The sequence below is a fragment of the Ascidiella aspersa genome, chromosome 8 (genome assembly GCF_963924565.1).
Source record: "Ascidiella aspersa chromosome 8, kaAscAspe10.2, whole genome shotgun sequence".
In the NCBI taxonomy this organism is placed as follows: Eukaryota; Metazoa; Chordata; class Ascidiacea; order Phlebobranchia; family Ascidiidae; genus Ascidiella; species Ascidiella aspersa.
In genome coordinates, this window is record NC_139454.1 from 24,061,923 (window position 1) to 24,068,730 (window position 6,808).

The following is a 6,808-nucleotide window of genomic DNA, read 5'->3' on the forward strand; positions in this document are numbered from 1 at the left end:
CAATTGACTCTGACATTTTCAAACTGTGGTTTAAGATTGAATCTTAAGTAATAAAGCGATAATAAACAGTCGGTTTGGAAACCCTGTAATACTTTTATCTTCGGAGCATATTGATTGGAGGTTGTAGTAATCTTTGGGAACAAATTAAGGCGTTTTTAACCCACTTGATGCCCATAGCAGTTGCAAAGGTCTTGGGTCTGATGCACAAGATTAAAACAGGGCGAAAAAAACTGTGCTAATCGCATTGAATTACTTAGGCTGCTTATATTAAAAACACCTTGTTTAATAAAGTTTCATTTTGACGACTTACATTGCAACAAAGCCCGAATATTTAGGAAAAAGTTTGTTTTTCAGGTTTTCTGCTAAAATCCTAATTTCCATTCGAAATCACAGCGCTTAATTCCTTAATTGTTACTATTTACATCAGGTTAAAGTACAAGGTTGTGTATTTTAATCTGATTTGCATTCATCGTTTAGTATTTATTTGAATCATGAGTATTATGAAGTAAACAACTTAAGCACCAAGATTAAATATTGGAATTAATTCGTAATAAATTGCAAATATCCAGATTTTAGGAAGTGCAGTCTAATACGAAATTTTTTTTTAACATTTTGCCTGTTTCCAGATTTTAGTACAAATTACTGAGGCTTAGTAAAAGATTCAGTTATTCGATAATAATTGTTATAAATAAACATTTCTCTAAAATCATCACTAATAGCAGTAACGTATCAAGCAGATAAATATTTATATTTTGTCAAAAACATCCTTAATATCTGCAACATAAAACTGAAATAGGAAAATACGTAGAATTATAGCTACAGTGTTTACAAATTTTGATTTACACGCTTACATTAAAATTGCGTTTAGCAAAATGTCTATAAATGGAAAAAAAAAATTTACTGCTGGAAATTTTATATGTTAATCCCCCTAAGATGCCAGAATATTTTATTTATTTGTTGTTGTTTTTAACGCAGTGTACTTTATTAATAGGTTAATGTTCCGCATGTTTTTTTAATTGACGTTCTTGCTAACGAAGTTGTTCCTATACAACCATAAAGAAACAGACACAAATTCTTTCCAAGTATGATCTTTTATTTACTTTCCATCCCGGCGAAAGACAAGCCTGAAAATCAAGGTTTGTAACCAAATGTCTTCAATTTTATAGTTATACAACTCTACATAATAGCCGATCTAGGATTTTTTAATGGGAATAGGAATTTTAGTTAAAAACAAAGTCCAAAATAAATTACGTTTAATGTCGGTGGAGCATTTTTTTGGCTAAATCGAGTTTAAAAAAATTAAGACATTTTTTTAAATGTCATTGAAGCACTCGCCCCAAATGCATAAGGTAACGTTTAAAAAATGTCTGATCCTGGTTTTACTTGCATTTCAAACTTTGAGTTCCATTGCTGAACTTGGTTGTGCAAGTTGTGAAAAAAATTGTTTACCTATATCTTTAGTTACAGGTGGAAAAAAGTTCAAATTTATGTTTCATCACAGTCCCCATGATAAATATTTTAATATTGTTGTTACCGTTTTCAAGCCTCTCTATTCAACACATGTTCATAAGGATCGACGTCTTCCAAATCTAAAAAAGTTAATATAGCACTGTGTGGTTAAGTTGACTAGAATTTATAACGAAAAGGTGCGCGATATTAGCATTTAAACATTAAATTAAAAATGTTGCCAATCCAATATACTTTACTAAACTTATATAAACAATTATTATAGACAACCTATTTCAGAATAGAAAGTTTCATGCGATACCTTCGACATTGTGGCTTTCATCCCTGCAAAAAAAACTTTATTAGAATATAAAAGTAAGAAATTAAGTGAAAACGATTGCGTACTTGATTGTTACTATTACAAATGTCCGATAATTGACTTTTTTGCGATACCGATTCCCGATATTTTGCAAAACAGATCGCGATCTAATACCAAAAATGACGTTATTGCTATAATAAGCAAATTGTTTTCAAAAAGGAATAAAAGTTGCTGATGTAAGTTGGTTATTTAACTTACCAGCAATAGCCACCAATGCATCCCCTCCTTCTTCGATTACGCCGTCTTCTTTTAACCGCGTCTATTCCCGACAGCAGCAGACAAGTCATCAAAAGCACGACCAAAAGCAGTCTAGAGTTCATTGTGAGTTGCAGTGAATTAACACAAACTGAAAAGCAAGGACTTAAGTGTGAGAAATCAACGATACAGTCGTTACGGATAAGTCGATAGCGACGAAATCCTCTGCACGAATTAAGTCAACATTTTCTGGATGCGTACCACTCAGTGCATTTCTTCCGTCGCTGTTACCACAAAACAACATTTTAACAACGAATTCACTAATGTACTGTCTGGGTTTAAGCATTAGCTCGATAACACACACTTAAGAAGTTGCTTAGCATGCCGTGTGGCAAGAATGTGCCTCATACACGCAAGTCACAATCTTTATTAGTGATTTATTTTTCTTCTAGGCCTAACCAAACGTGTTATGACGCATAATAATCACCAGAATCACATCCGTATTTCCTTCCCTTTCTACACTTTATCCAGCACATAAGCTTGGTTATTGCACTTACTCGCACCACGTTCCAATGCACAATCTCCTTCTACCTCCGAAAAACCTCCGTCGTCTTTTACCCGCTTCTGTCGCCGACAGCAGAAGACAAGTCATCAAAAGCACGACCAAAAGCAGCCTAGTGTTCATTGTGAGTTGCACTGAATTAACACAAACTGAAAAGCAAGGACTTAAGTGTGAGAAATCAACGATACAGTCGTTACGGATGAGTCGACTGCGATGAAATCCTTTGCACGAATTAAGTTTCTTGCCTGCTACACACGAAGCAAAAAAAACATATTAGGGACCGCGGTAAAATAGTTTAAGAACTCCTGACAAAATCAGATATCAACGATACCATCGTTACGGAATGAATCTATTGTGGCGAAACCTATTCACGAACTTTACATTTAAAACAAACCTAGGAATTCAAAGTTTACTCAGGTTTTACTACAAAAATGAATAAACAGTAGCAATATTGAAACTTGTGTTAATTATTTTCCTAAACGACGCATATAACCTTAAAGCTGCTCGTGTGCCATAAATATAACGTAAATAACGGTTTGAAAACCAATTCACTAATGTACTGTCTATAGATCTAAGCCAGGGGTGCCCAACCTGTAATACGCGTACCACTAGTGGTGTGTGAGTAGCTTACGTCTTTTCACAAAAACTTGGATTTACAATTCATATTTTGTATATGGTTTTGTTTACAAAAAAAATCTAAAGCCAATTCATTGTTACGTAACTACACTGTCAGAACGGTGTTTAAATTTAAACACCAAAACGGTCTAAGCGCGTTTAAATTCTAAACACTTAAACACCTAATTTAAACACCTTTGTGTTTAATTTGAATTTTGATGTTTAAATTCTAAACACCAGAACGATTTTATGCTAAACACCTGATATTTTGACGTGTTTAACAACGAATATTGGGAGATTTTAAGCACAATTAACGATTTTAAACATGTTGACGATTAAACACTTGATATTTTAACACGTTGATTGTTAGACGTGTTTAATTCGATGCATTGTTGCAAAGTTATAGCTTAAGCCATTTATGTTGATGTGATGAGATGTTGTTGAGAGAGGTATTGTTATTTTAAAGCACTGAACGGTTGTTTTATGTACGATTGCGTCTATCAATTTCGTCAAATATTTAACAAGTTAGCATATATGGCCGTGACAGATCACAATAAACAAACGGACTTAAGTCATGGTTTCCTAACTTAACATCTGTTCGGCCTATTTGGCATTATTTTATTTTTGTAAATGTGGAAATAATAAATATACGGGTTAGTGTGCTCAACGTGTCATTTAATCCAATATTTGATTTTATTAATGCTTGCCTATAGCTTTGTACCAAAGTACAAAGCGAGGCTGTGCGGTCTTGTGCCGCCATGACCTACTTAAATTGCGCCAGCAACAAAAAAACGCGCGATGAAAACAATCTACGGCACGGATTTATTCTAGGGAAAGCTGTATCGCAATGAAGCTTATATATTTTTCAAGATCTGGTTTGACATATGACGAACAGTAAGTATTCTTTATTAAGTGTTTGATTTACGATATATTTTAACTAACTATAGTAATTTTACATATAAATTTCATTCAATAAATAAAGTCATAGTTAATTTGAAATTGATTCGGTCCGCTGAACAACGCACTGGCCTGTGACGAACGCGGGATATTGAAACCTCAAACAGATAAAATGCTTAGAACTTTTACAAGTTATACATTACTGTTAAAGCCGGTTTTGCGTATATTTGGCTTTCGAGTTACTAACATTTATGTTAAACAAATACTAATGTGTATACTGGTGACATATATACTTTAATATACTTTTGATAAATGTGTAGTAATAATGTTTTATTAGCTGTGTAAGACTGTCAGGTTTAGAATCTGAAATGTATGTAACAAAAGCCTTGTCTTGGAAAATGAAGTGACTGAATTGGGGATTTTGTTTCAGAATTATAGGTATTTCATTCATATATCCAAAAGCAATGAAAGTTGTAAAATACTATTTCATGATGATTCGTGGCTTTACACTTTGTACACATTAAAGGATTAACTTAGATGAAACATTTAAGGTTTGTATGCTTTTAAATAGAAATTTAATTTTTCTGTTAAACAATCAAGTATGCTTTTAACAATTTATTATTATTAAAGATACTTAATTACACTGCTTTGTTTCAGGGAAATCAATGACAGCAAACAAATTGCTCTTTTCGACTTCAAAAACAACTTCACGGACGATCACTAAGGTTAAAATGTAATTACATTTTACTTACAAGTTTTACATGAAAATAATTTATTCGCATTTGGCTTTTATTTCATATGTAGCGGCCAGCGAGGAAAACTATTGCCTTTCGCAATTGGCTAATATATAAGTTTTTGCTTAGAACCTTTCATCATAGAATATGTAAAAAAATATGTTACATATTGTTCCAGCAGTAAAATTTAATCTGTAGTCTTTTGGAATGCTACTGGCCCTTTAATAAATTATATATTTTACATAATTTTATTTATTTCCAGCAATTTTAACTGCAAAGTGCAAGATGGGAAAATAAAAGTCTGTGACAAAGTGCAAGTGGAAATCAACAAAAGAATATGGATCACAAGGTAAACAAACTCAATTTTTTTTTAATTTGTGGAAAATACATTTAATTTATACGTGTTGTGTATCTGGTCTGAATGTCCCAGTAATGGGCAACTTTTGGGGGTTAGATTGTGTATCACTAGTTTAAGCACAAATTTTAATAGCACATAATGGCCAATACAATAATCTGGCACACATATTAACTTTTTGTATGAAATAATGATTTAATTTGTTTTCAAAGTAGGGTGAACCTTTTTTTAAATTTTAGTCGGTTATGAAGATATCAATTACAATAAAAATGAACTTGTTTCGCAATCATTGCACGGTCATTCAGTTACAGCAGGGGCGGGCAACATACAGGATTTTAAGCGGCCCGTAGACAGTTTCCGGCCTTAAATGATCCACATTTCGCAACTAAAATCATTAAACTTATGATGATTTTAGTAGCGAAATATTGTTATCTTATAACTTCAAAATCCAAACAAACTGATATTCGGTTTACTAACTTCTGCACTTAGTTTATTTTTCTTCAAGTCGGGAAGTAATCAGTATGTTAAAGTGTGCAATGAAAGTGTGGCCGTGTTTAAAGAGTACAACATTATGCGACAAAACATGCAAGATTTGGCAGTACTTAATCCGGCCCGCCAAGTACTTCATTTTTCCATATCTGGCCCGCAAACCAGAGAAGTTGCCCGCCCTTGAGTTACAGTGTAACATGTTTTTTATGACATTACATGTAGTGGTTCTGGATGGTAACTTAAAAATTTTACTATGTTACGCAAATAAAAAAAAAGTTGTTCAGTGACAGTGTATAATTTAATTATTGCAGTGTATATTATATTGATCTAAATTTTATTTTCTAGGCAGCCATGCTCAACTCGTCAAGAAAAGCTCTTCAAGGCCTTTATTGGGCAAACCTTTGTACATCACAGCAGCATTTCTGCATTTGTATATTAGTGGATGGAATGGCTGTTAAATTAGACTTAGCGGAAGAACAACACTTTTGAACAAATTGATAAGTTATATTTCATTGATATTCAAGCTCGTTAATATGCACAGGATTTAAGTTATCAATTAACTTTAAGTTGCTCTGTGTTTATATGTTTTTAAACCACCTACTTAAGGCCCCACCTTGAAAATTTGCCAAGCATAGCAATTATAAATTCTATAAAAAAAGGGTTCAACTTTGGAAAATATATTCTTTATCTGTTTTTTACTTTTATCACATACGCAATTTTGTTTGCATAAACACCTTCATTGTATTTAACAAGCGATATTTATACTATAACTCAATATGATTTTAAACAACCCACTAAAGACCCCACCGTGAAAATTTGCCAAGTATAGAAATTATAAATATTAAAAAATATATATCGTTTTTGTTGTTTTTATTTACTTTTTTATTTTTTGTTGCATATATATTTTTGTTTGCATTAACACTTTCATTGTATCCATTTCCAACATGTTATTTTGTGTATTATGTAAGTTTTCCGTTATCCAACTTCTTTTCCTTTTTAATATAAGCACTTCAATTTTTAATGTATAGTTTTCTTTTCCAAGTTTGACATTTTTTGAAACTTTCACTGTGTTGAGCTTTTTGTGTTGTTTTTCACCTTTTTCGCACAATAAAATGGTTTACCCAATGAAATTTTTG

General features: G+C 32.3%; 1 long non-coding RNA gene across 3 annotated transcripts; it reads left to right on the top strand.

Annotated features, from left to right (window-relative positions):
• The first annotated feature begins 4,522 nt into the window (after positions 1 to 4,522).
• On the top strand, positions 4,523 to 6,490 carry LOC146136977 (uncharacterized). 3 transcript variants are annotated; one of them, XR_014501602.1, is made up of 4 exons: positions 4,523 to 4,645; positions 4,752 to 4,827; positions 5,091 to 5,177; positions 6,018 to 6,490. It is a non-coding gene; the product is annotated as an uncharacterized LOC146136977 (long non-coding RNA). The 3 variants fall into 3 exon arrangements; XR_014501603.1 differs by having other exon boundaries at positions 4,752 to 4,819; XR_014501601.1 differs by lacking the exon at positions 4,752 to 4,827 and having other exon boundaries at positions 4,542 to 4,645.
• Positions 6,491 to 6,808: the final 318 nt, after the last annotated feature.